The sequence below is a fragment of the Centruroides vittatus genome, unplaced genomic scaffold, assembly GCF_030686945.1.
Source record: "Centruroides vittatus isolate TY-2023 unplaced genomic scaffold, ASM3068694v2 contig_882, whole genome shotgun sequence".
Taxonomy (NCBI): Eukaryota; Metazoa; Arthropoda; class Arachnida; order Scorpiones; family Buthidae; genus Centruroides; species Centruroides vittatus.
In genome coordinates this window covers 1300988-1313476 of record NW_027122574.1, presented here as the reverse complement: position 1 = coordinate 1313476, position 12489 = coordinate 1300988, and the positions used below count along the sequence as shown (strand labels likewise).

General features: G+C 31.3%; 1 protein-coding gene across 1 annotated transcript in view; it reads right to left on the bottom strand.

Annotated features, from left to right (window-relative positions):
* Nucleotides 1-11155: 11155 nt before the first annotated feature.
* LOC136983418 (collagen alpha chain CG42342-like) overlaps nt 11156-12489 on the bottom strand; it is a 94685-nt gene continuing 93351 nt past the window's right edge. The window contains exon 32 of the mRNA XM_067280145.1: nt 11156-12434. The gene's annotated coding sequence lies outside the window, so the exon portion shown is untranslated. The remainder of the gene's footprint in view (nt 12435-12489) is intronic.

The following is a 12489-nucleotide window of genomic DNA, read 5'->3' as shown; positions in this document are numbered from 1 at the left end:
CCTCGAAGAGACATATTTTATGGATCTGTTAAAGAATGGAGAACTTACTCAACTAATTTCTTATTATACATTTTAATAAAATTATATTAATAGTCCCTTTACGTGTCAGAACGTTATAGCTTCTTTATATATATATATAATGCATTACATATTAGAATATAAAGTATTTTCGCTACATCCCGTTTAAACAGCAACGTGTTAAGATAGTTTTTTGAGTAGATTCTTCGTTTTTAGTTGTCCTAAATGCAGAGAATTTCTCACAATGTCCTAAATAGCAACCGTACATATAAGTTATGTTGAATATTTTCTAATAGCTTTTTCCTATATGTATTCTTTATTAACATAAAGACCATGCCTAAAGGGAAAATACTTTTTTTCTAATAAATTTTCCCTTACAAATGCACATTTTTAGACTTATTTGGAGAGATATAGTCTAATTATAAGAGTTTTTCTTATAATTTATTATAATTGTAAATATGATATAGGTATTTCCTATATAAAAGTGAAATTTCTGTCTTATTAAATACCACTTTTCAGACGGTAATAACAAAAACAAATACTACTGCGAATAGAAGAAACGTGCGAGTTAGCCCCATTCCTTGCCAGAAATTCCGAAAGTGGAGTTTATTTTTCTTATTATCTCTCGATAAATCCTTAACCTGATAAATTCTCACATCTTTACGTTACGTAATTTCTCTCGGGAATCTTATAATATTAAACTAATTTTAAACCTTCCAAGCCACTTCCCTATAGGCCTACCTAAATCATTTTTTAATATATATTAATATATATATATTAACCACAATAAATTATATCAATAATTATTCTTTCGAATTTATTAAGATCAGATTGTCGACTTTTTATTGCCATTAATAGTTTCTTAGTAAGAAGTTACTTAATTAGAGAGGAGGGGAAAAAAATGGAGTGTACAATGCTGATAAGACGTCCGATACTCTCGCTCTTTGTTAAGGATACAACAAAGGGAAATGTAGTTATCCTATCAGAAGATTTTAAAAAGAGCTCCTTTAATTAAATGCAAAAGTGGTTAAACTTGCTTTAAAATGAAAATTTACGCTTGAGATGCTTACTACGATGTAGCAAATTCGAGAGAGGAAAAGATGCGAAGAGACTTTAAGAGCGCTTATCTAAGAAATAATACCGTAGAAAAGTGTCAAGAAGCTTAGAAACTTTTCTAATTTTACAGTTTAGAGACTTCTTTGACTTCTCTAATCTTCTATAGAGTCGAGAGCTGCGACCTTCATTATTTTTTCTTTTAATTAAATTAGATAAATCCTAGCAAATTTGAGTCGAAAAGACTTTTAAGCGCGCTTATCTACGGTATAAAATTGTAGAAAGGTGAAGAGAAGTTTAGAGACATCTCAAAGACCTCTTACGCTCGCTTCTTTCACCTTTCTAATCTTCTATACAGTCGAGAGCTGCGGCCTTTATGACTTTTAGAAAATTTCATAAAATAGTACTGTTATTCGCTAAAATTAATCTGTAATTCTTTTTTAAATTGATAATTTAAATAATGCATAAAGAATTTTTCTACTATTATTCTATTATTCATATGATGATGACGATGACGATAATTTATCTTTCTGCAATTTAAAAACAAGAACATTTCTCAACTTCTGACAGAGACGAATTATCCATGTCACGTCTTCGACTCCCAACTCACAAACCTTCTATTTGATTAAAAAAAAATATTAATAAAAGTAAAAAAAAGTGTAGTTATTTATTATCATCATAAACCTTTGTATCATTTTACATTACCATAAAACTTATGAAAATTACTGTTACGAACGTAAAGAAGAAAAACTAATGGTACGTTCGCAAGGTTTTGTATACATTTTTCGAGCTTTGCCACTCGACGTTCGTACATTTTAATAACTTCTTCACCATTCATTCGAACTGATAAACAACTGTTAAAAGAGGAAACTCTTCTATTTTAAGCATCAAACGAGTCAGCTGGCCCTACACTCACACTGTCCTTTAAGCCCCAATTCTCGACCCGTTCTCTTATTTATGACCCGTCCCCATTGATTTTACTTGACAGATTTACTTATATTATTACACGCAGGTCGTTTCAACTTTAAAAAAAAAGTTAGAAAGAAGAATTTAAAAAAAAATACTACATTTAGGTCGTTGTAACAGTTGGAATTCGGCTGTTTTATTAGCTTAAAATAATATTTAAAGTTTCTAAAATGAATTTCTCTTAATGTGTTTTAATTACTTCTACATTTGGACGAGTGTCGTCTATTGATTCTATCCGAATTTGCTAAGTTGTAATTCAATTTACACTTGTTAGATGGTGACAATTAGCCAATTCGTTCACAAGGTCAACATTGTTTCGCGGTGCATGTGCCAAGTTTAAAAATGGTTAGCATTTCTCCCCCTCTTTTATTCCTCGTGTTTAATTGTGTAGAATATACTTGAACATTTACACGATAAAGATCATGTTTGGATCCATAAATTTGAAGAAATGGATCCATTAATGATAAATTTTAAGAAAAATATGTAAAATTCTGTATTATACGAGCGATTTCTAACATTATTTTATTCAAAAAAAATCGCTTTATTGTCTTTAATACATAGGTTTACATCGCATGTCAGATTCATATTAACACGAAGAATCATTTCTACTGTTGATTTACGGAGTTGTTTATTTGTTGATAGTTATAAAACATTAACAAACTTAATATTGTCACGATAAGTAGGTAACAGACGTTAGAAAACAACAACAACAACAACACCAGGATAATTGATGCTTGTAATAAGTATTGCCAAACTTACAGTTAGATGAACGTAATGCCTGCATAGATGTTAGAACAACATTTATTATTATTATTATTTTTAAGTAATATCAAATATAATTATGCTAAAACACGAAAATACGATAAAAAAACATACATTGCATGTGAGAATGCACAGCATAATTTACTGTAATTCTACTTAATTGCTTTATTTATTTTTTCTTCTGCATTTCATCAATACTTTAGTATATCAAAGTGTATTTTGAAAAGAATCCCATTATGTATATAAAAATTGTAAATATTAAAAGTTCTTTAATATAAAAAAGTCATTAATTTTAATTAATTTTTTAAATCAAAAATAAATAAATATTTTATGTTCTTGTAACGCATTAAAATTTAGGCCCCATTAGGTGGAAGCCAGTAGGCCACTTGGCTCAAGTCCTCGTATATCTTGTAAATTGAGAAAACACACTTTATTTCTCACAAATTTTATTATTTAAAAAAATACAATACACTAAAACAGTGTTAAAAAAAATACAATTTTAACCCTTTTTTTTATATAATGTACAGGGGACTTGGACCTATCTCGACAACTAGGTGGACCCTGCATTAATTTAGGCCCCCATAACACATTTGTTTTTTCTTCAATAAAATTGATTTATAAGTAATTTTCTTAATATAACTTAATGCTTTCTCGTGCGGTAAAGTGGCAAAAGACAAAAGAGTTGTAAGAAAATTTTAAAATTTACAATAGGCAAAGTTTATTTTTAAGGGTAGATATCAGCATACTTAAATAACCCACATATTTTGGCTGGCAGAAGTTGTTGACCTTATCAACGGTCCAAACTCGAAAAATAAAAGAGTGCTGACAGAAATAACCGAAGAGATTCTTCAACGTCTGCTTTTAATTCTCTTCTTTTTTTTTTTTTTGTTTCAATTAAGTTGATTTTTCGATGTCAGAAACGTTTTGTTTCAAGGTTTATGTTACATAGAATAGTAGTCAACGACACTCCTCCCGCATTGCCCTAAATAAAACTTGAGTCACGTACAAACAGACATCTTAGAATACTCCGGAGGGGGTCCACATCCCGATTTTTGCTCTTCCTTTTACACGTTTCTAAGAGGGAAAAATGAGGGATGAAATTGGAAATTATCGTTGTTTTCGCGTATTTAATGGTAACTGGAGACATTGCTTTTTCTATCCTTAAATGGATCAGATATTTGGCATCTTCGGGACACAAACAATGAGACTCGAACTGCGAGTCTTTCAGGCGCCACTCAGACCTTTTGAGATTTAGAAACGATTCGACGACCAATGTTTTGCTTCGTATCGTTTTTGTTATTCTAAAAGTGAACCTTGTCTTTCGTAAGTCGATGCTAATATCGTTTAAATTATATAAACCCGGTAAACAAACCATGTTTACTTACGTGTTTACTAAATTTTAATCTATAAATGGATTAAAATTTAGTCTTTTAAGCAGTTAAGCTCCGTAACAATAGTACTATAATTAGAAAAACTTATAAAAATGGTAATTTTGAACACAATTGAAGGCTCTTTTTTTCTCTCCGAGCGTGTTTAGGCTCTATTATAAGGGAGCGAGCATTGCTATTTCACCCGGGCCCAAGGCCAGGTTTACACCTAAACTTAATAAGCCTACAGTTTAGGGCCTCGCGTTACGATACTGCAGCATTAGGATCTATTGATTTATTACCATTTTATGGAAGGGAAGGTTCTAGTATAACTTAATGTCGTAAGCATTAATTACGTGTATAAATCTGGCTCTTTCCAGGCCTCACATTTACGGGGGCCTCGAGCGACATTTATTACAAATTTCGTTTTTTTAATTGCCTGGGGGCCTCAAAAAAGTAAGTGATTCGGGCCTCTCTCGACCTCCGAGAGTTCCTAAACTTAACTAAAACACCCGCAAACTAGGATCTATTATATTTCATGTAGAAGTAACAAAATTAATATTCGGTTATATCTGCATTCCTGTAATACGATAGAGGTGTAAGACCTGTTTATATCACTTCCTTTAATTTTTCACGTAACAAAAATATGGGATGTAGACCTTCCGTCCTGTAATACTCAGAAATAATAGTAGTACAGTGTATATATATATATTTCAACTTATATTTGCACGTCTCCATTCGTTGCAGAGGTAAGCAGGGTTCAACGAACGGAGCAGCATTCTGCTTATTAAATCAGTAAGTAGAGTAGGAACCGGGGTAGCGGTTTCTCCGAACTGAAACTTCACTTGTGCGAACGATCGTAAAAGTCCCGTTCCGCCATTTTAATTTTCTATGTCACAACTTCACAAAGGGGGAAAAATTGATTGGCGCTCTTCTGCACTTTACCACTACCTAATCATATTTTTCGTCAAAAATTGGTACTTTGTCCGCAGTGTATTGACTCGATACAAAATGGGGTTCATAGTTGTATCGATCTAGTTAATAGAAGTCAGTATAAGTGACAAAAATAGGACCACTTAGACATTATAGAATCGATTTAGGGTGTGGATCTCGATGTTTATGATGGTATTGAAATAATTCCTCAAGTCTGAAGAGACGATAAATATATAAAATAATGATATAACACGCATAAACCTCGGTTACGTAATAAGAAATTTGATCGAAACTGAATTTCATTCAAATACTTGTAACATATATTTAACTCTAAAACAGCTTCTACTCGTAAATTTAGAGCGGAGAAACATCCCGGACTCGTAACCATAGTAGAAGAGACACTATAAAATAGCTTTATCATCTTTTTTTGAGGTTTGGTATAGGATGCCAACTCTTAAATCATGCTACTAGCGTTAGATAAAACCATAATTTCAATCTAAAATATGTCTTAGGATCAAAATGTTTGTTGGTACTCCAGTTGTTAAGTGAACTGTTAGAGACACAATATAAATTTCGTAGCTTTGTTGATACTTGGCACTGTAAAGCACACGAATTTTGGGGAATGGAACTGTTATTCTTGTCTATAATTTAGTAGTTTTTTCAGTTTTAATGGTAAAGTTATAAAAGGGTAGTACTAGAATGTAGTGTGTATATATAGATATACCGGTATATATATTGGCTACATATGTGACGTTCGTGGCGCCGTAGCGGCAATGACCGGAACTAACACCTTCGGGCTGTAGTAGTTTCTATTTATCGATCGATAAGAAGAAAAGCAAAATAAGAAAAACGTTCACCTTAGGAAACATTATCTATTTGACTGATAGCGAGCAAACAATCGGGAGAAAAAAAGACTAAAGCCTTTAAAAATCGGGCGGAAACTTTAATGTGCTTCTACCTATATTTTTGCATCAACCTATTTCATGAATGAAGTTTTAATGATTTTGTAAGTATCGTGATATGGAAACAAATAACCTTATTTTGTAAGAAAATCAGGTTGAGCGAGTTAGGGCACAATTATCAATTGGTTTAAAAAAAAGGGATAGAGAGACAGAGATAAACCCCAAGTAGCCGGCTAATTACATTTAAAGACAAATATGTATCTGGACCACGCCCGACAGAAACTAATATAGATGATATCTTTTAGGGTTTTTTCCCGACTCTTCTGATTGAGGCCCATCGTCCATAGGGAGCCAAATGATTTAGACGACGGATACAGGCAGGACCTATGGTAAAATATAGTCTAATAAATTACAACTTGGGGAGTCAAAAGGATTGTGTTTAAGAGTAGAATTAACTCTAGAGATTAGTTTATTTCACAAATTGGAACCTATTCAAATTTTGAAAAAAAATAAGTGGTAATGAAACCCTTCTTATTCGTTTCCCCCTCATCTTCCTCCTCCTGTCCATTATGGAGAAATAGCATCTATCTTTCTATAAGAAACGATAAGAAAGGGGCGTATAGATAAAGGGAGATAGAATAAATGATATAAAAAATTAAAATATTCCTATTATTATACAAAATTTTTATACATTTTATACGAGTAGGCCCTATATTCTATTCGGAGCTGGATTTACACCTAAGCTAACAAGCTACACTTTAGGGCTTGAAGGTACGAGGGGATTGCTTCATTCTTAAAAATAATTAACGTGTAAGGTCCATTATTACTCGGTAAAGGGAAAGATCTTTTGACGAATACAATTGTAAATCCGACCCTATATATTTGGTATCTTATTAGACATATTAATTATATTCTATTAAATTATCTATATTAGGTATAGGCCTGTTGAATATATTCTACCAAGTATAGTCTGTCGGGCATTCTAATTAGTACGAGGGGTATTCTATATTGTAGTTTTATATTTGGTGTATTCTAATTATAACTTATAAAATTATTCCCTCTTAGACGAAGCACAAAATAGAAAAAACTTATTCTCGATGGTTCAAACGATACACTTCTTAACCTCTTCCGCCACTTCAATGGTAATCGGAAGAAGCGATAAGTTAAGACAAAAACAAAGAAAGGTTTTCATTTATTACTGAATGGATGCCTTATTATTCTTAATACGTCCAATTTTAAAATGTTTTCTTGCCAAGTATACAAAATAACTTTTTATTCCGTCTTCCGTTGTAATATTTATAGACATAATTAATTTTTATCTGAACTTCCATTCATTGCTAAGTGCGAGAAGGGAGAGCAACTTAATTCTTTGAAAGATTAATAGTACATTCTTTACTCCCGGGATAATGGTTAGAGAATGGAAACCCTTGTTTTGTATGTAGAGGAGGAAAAGAGAAATATTTCATTGATACAAATGGAGAAAACCTATCCCAAATGTCAAAATGTATACGCCGGAGCAAAGGGCAACGACCTTGAGGCGCAAAATATCGGCTCTTATCCAATTAAGTTGTTATTATCGTCACCAATTCTACAATTTTTATCAAAGTCTCATTATGTGACGATTTTACGCCTCTTAACGCTCATTTCCTTTAAATTTTAACTCAAATTCCACCGAGCGATAGTTTTTCATTAATTAAAATGTATTTATATTTAGCTCGCATCTCGTACAAGCACGCATAAATTTAGTAATTTAAAGTAAAAATTTTAATCGAATCTTCGTATCCTATACGTACAAAAGGTCGCATTTCTTATTTTAAGCTAAATTGCGGATTTCCACTCCTTAAATTATTGCACAAATGACAATTTTTCTACTTCTCATCCATCCGCACACGCTTAAGTTATATCAAAGTCTCATTTCGTAGCGATTTTACGTTACTTAACGTTGAAAATTACGGGTTACACCCCTCGTGAAAACACGAGCCCGAGGCTAAATTTAATCAACGTTAATATTGATACGAGTCGAGGAGTAGGCGAAGAACGAAAGAATAACATCTCTTAATGGTCTTTCCCTGGTCTTAGCAAGGCTTACAGTAAGGCGTAATTGTTTGCAACTGGGGCCTCACCGTCCAAGTTTTTAAGCTTCCCCATCTGGGAACTTCGGCTTTAGCTGGGTCATTTAATAGTTACGGTTCACGTCCTTGAATTCTAACTACTGAGACCTTTAGAATATGAGGGGGGAGTTTAAAATCCTTTCGGGTAAATTCATACCCCCGTTTTCCAAGCTTAAAATTGTTTAAAAAGTTCGAATTTATTTCGTCGTATCTCTTAAACAAAGAGGAAAATCTCATAAAGATAGTTAAAACAATACTAACATTGTTAACTAGAATAAAAATTGAGGGAGATAAAAACAATAGAAGTAATATAAAGTCGAACAAATTTAGGACGAATGATATATATTTTTATCCTATTGTAAAATATATTTAATAAAGAAAAAAAGCGTTACATATCAGCTATTTTCATTTAATTATTTAACATTGCCTGTCTAGTTTAGTTTTTTTCCTCCCTCCCTTTCTCCCTCTCTCTCCTTTTTCTGGTAATGACAAGAGGTTGGGTGTAGTTTCAATATAAATGTCTGGCTGGGTAGCCATGTTAATTAGTGAGACAATTAATGTTTGTGGTGAATAACCTGTTAATTCTTTCAGGCCAGGATGTGTTTTGTGATAGAACTTCCTTACAAAAAAAGCTAAATATTTCCTTCCTCTGCTGTCACTTCCCATAAAATTACGACAATGAAAAAGTTTTCCTCCCCTCCCTCTCACAATTTTTTCTGAATTGTTAGAGTAGGATCCAGTTTTGTTCTCTTAAATCATCGTCTCCAGTATATTTTAATGTGTTAATTCGTTAAAATGACTCTCGAATGTGTTCGATTGTTGAATTATCGACTTATATTTTTTAAAAACTCCAACATTTGTGTACTTATTAAGCAATCTAAATCAAATTTTTGGTTATTTCGAGCGCACTTGTATAAAGTTTCAGTTCAAAGATGAGCATTACTCTAGTCTACAAGTTAAGTCAGATTTGTCTGCGATTTGACAATTTGCAGACTATACGAAACACTTGATATTAAAGAGTAAAGTCCATTATAATTTTCAATTGACAGTTTTTAACTTGTAAGCATATTTATTAGATCTGTAAATTCGATCTATGCCTGGAGAAATGCCTTTTTTTTTTCGATTATAGCCAATTAATTTATAAGAAAGTTTATGGACTTATAATTCTAAATATAAATAAATATGAAGTGGAATAAAACGAAAATTAGATATAAAATTTCTTTAAAACTCTATAGGGATTCCTATCCCGTTCGGTAACTCGTCTATAGGCGTAATTCTATCTAATCGTATCTTTTGTATTGTTCTTTTCGGTGTCATTTATGATATTCTGATCGGGTCCTATTGCGTGGAGACCCAAAAGCAAGGTCGGATTTAAACACAAGTCGTAGCCTGATTTAAAGATGTAAAGGGTTTTTGCTCCACCCCAAAAAATAAAGATTAATATGTATTATTTGTTAGAACATAAATGTCCCTTATATATTACAGACTAGGTAGGATCTTCCCAAGATCCCAAGTCCAAATTATGGATTAATACAACTTCAGAGCCAGATTTATATAAAAACTGTTAGGGCCTCATATATTCTAACTTAAAACTACAATTCTAAATTTCTCCCTGCTTTATTGGGGCCTCAAAAAGCGAGAGGTTTTGATTTCGATTAACGATAATTTACTTATCGTTTTAGTTTCTATTTTGATTAAAAAATTCGGAAGATACAAGTAGTAACTAGTGCCACAGTTAACACCATTCGAGTTCGCATCGTCACTGCTTGTTACCAATATAGCTTTATATATTTATATGAAGTGTTTAGTATTAAGTTAAAACATCTTTATTTTTAGAGGAAAATTATAGCTTTTACTTAATTCCGACTGATTTTACACTTATTATCCTGTTAAAAATCTTTCCTTAAAGAAAAATGTATGTATAAGTGCCAAGTACCACCGTTTTTATTTTATCCTATCAACAATTATAAAGTATTTTTCTGATACGTCGTGAACTTCCTTATAAATTTATATACATAAGTAAGATAAATTCTAATTTATGCGAGTTTAGAACACACTTAATGAGCTTTTACATTTAAAAAAAAACAAGCAAATTTACACTTAAACGTGACTAGAATTATATTTTTGCATCAACAGGTCAGACGAATTCTTGCCAAGTATCCTTGGCCACGTGTCGATCCCAAGTCCTCCCCTTTCTGATAAGTAAATATAGAAACGTTCGTCTCATACCAAGTGTTAGCTTCTTTTAGAACATTTTCTAGAGAATAAAATAAACCGGATTTTTTTTTTCCTTTCTACTTCTCCTCTATAAGACATCATTGGCGAATCTAAGGCGTGAGGTACCGTTTTGGGTGATTGTCAGGAAGAGCAGTTAAGGTCAAGGATGCTGGGCCTCATTCTTTCCTCATTTAGCAAACCAATGCAATTTTTAATAAGCATATGAAATATTTATATATAAGTATTTTGAGTATAGCACCATTGACAAATCAACATTGTAATTTATACCCAATTTTTATCAAATTAATCGTTGGTGTTCCAAATATTCTTTATATCCGAAAGTTTAAATAAAGTGGCAATAAATCAATTTTAAAGCATTTCTTCACAGTTCTACTTTAAAATTTTGTATTAAAAACCTTTACAAGTGTTTCCTAAAGTAAAAAAACTTAAAAAACATTCCAATTTCAGAAGAATTGGAATATTTTCTTGAGTTTTTTTAAGTGTACTTTTTAATATTTTGTGAAATTTAGCACCCGAAACATCAATGATGGACTAAGACCTTCCGGGGCCTTTCTGCAGAAGATTGGGGCCCTCTACATAATTTTACGGCATCATAAACTAATAACATTTAACTGTAGCCATAAAATTGCTTTATTTTTTCCAATTTCAGGGGCCCTAGGGATATGTCTGATGTGCTTAGTAAGTAAATTAACACTGTAAAACAATATAAAATATTCTTTTATGGAATCATTTTAATGAAAATCTAAACTTAGCTTTATTATGGAGTGTTGAATAGAAAAAAAAATAATAAAAATATAAAGCCAAGTACCAAATGAAGGAACACATTTAATTACAACTAGACATTGAATCATACAAAAACATATCTTACACAAAATGGTGTACAAATGATGATTTTTTAATATATATATATATATATATTTTTTTTTAGTTAAATTTCTTTTAAGATTGCATTTATCATGTTTCCAATATTATTATTTACAGAACATATCAGTAATTACATTCATTGAATGCAAAATACCAACTGGTTTTGATTTCTGAAAAATTGTGGAAAACCTTTTGAAATGTAAAACCAGCTAAGTTTTTAAGAAAAATTATAAAATCAGTTCTTTTATAACAATTAGAAACCAATAACTTATATGTGAGTATGTTTCCTTTTTTTATACACACTACAAATGCTGTACAATAGTGCATTAAGCATTATTATAAGCTGACAGGAATTGAATGCAATAAATACACGTCAAGTAAGCAAACGATAAATCCTTCGGGGTCGAAAGACATTTAAGAAATGGCAAAAACCTGATATGTAAAGAGTAAAACTTAGCACCATCTACGTTAGTTGTAAATATTATTCTCTTATGACATCCTTATAAAAAAAAAGCATTAAAAGATGCTAAAAGTACTTCTGAAGAAGACTAGAAATATTTACATTGACTGATACATTGTATTTTTATGAAAATTTACAGATAAAATAATTCTAGAAAATGACAATTTAACATAAATTGAACAGTTTAATACCTCATAGCAAATATTTTAATCTGTTATCCAACAATTTTTTGTATGGGTTTGGCACTAATTTTTACAAAAAAAATCTTACAATAAAAGATTCAATTTTCAGTATTCTGTAAAATCTCTGATAATGTAATATATATATATATGTATATATACCTTTCTTAATCATAAATGATCACTGTTTTGATCTGAAATGCAGCAAATGTCTTGTTTGGCTTCATATTCGTGTGCCGTAAAGTTTATCACAAAGAAATTAGTCGGTCTTCTGTATTTTTCTGCATTAACAAACCTTTCCTGTTTATTACTGTATATTATTTGTGACAGACACACACATGCCCATATACTTTTCCATCACCAAACTTCAATAGTGGCAGTAATTAGATAATTGTGTTCCTGCTGCATGTTGATTAATTTGTTATATTTTTATCCAATATTTTAATTCAGTGAACATTTCCAAACATGCAAATTTACAATTATATTCATTGAATGAAGAACTGTATCTAAAGACGTTCTCAAATTTCTCCAAAATGAGAATGGATTTGATCTACCACATCCTCATGGTAACACCACGATCACTGAATTATAAAAAAAATACATAATCAATAATCAATTAATCCAAACATGAGTTAA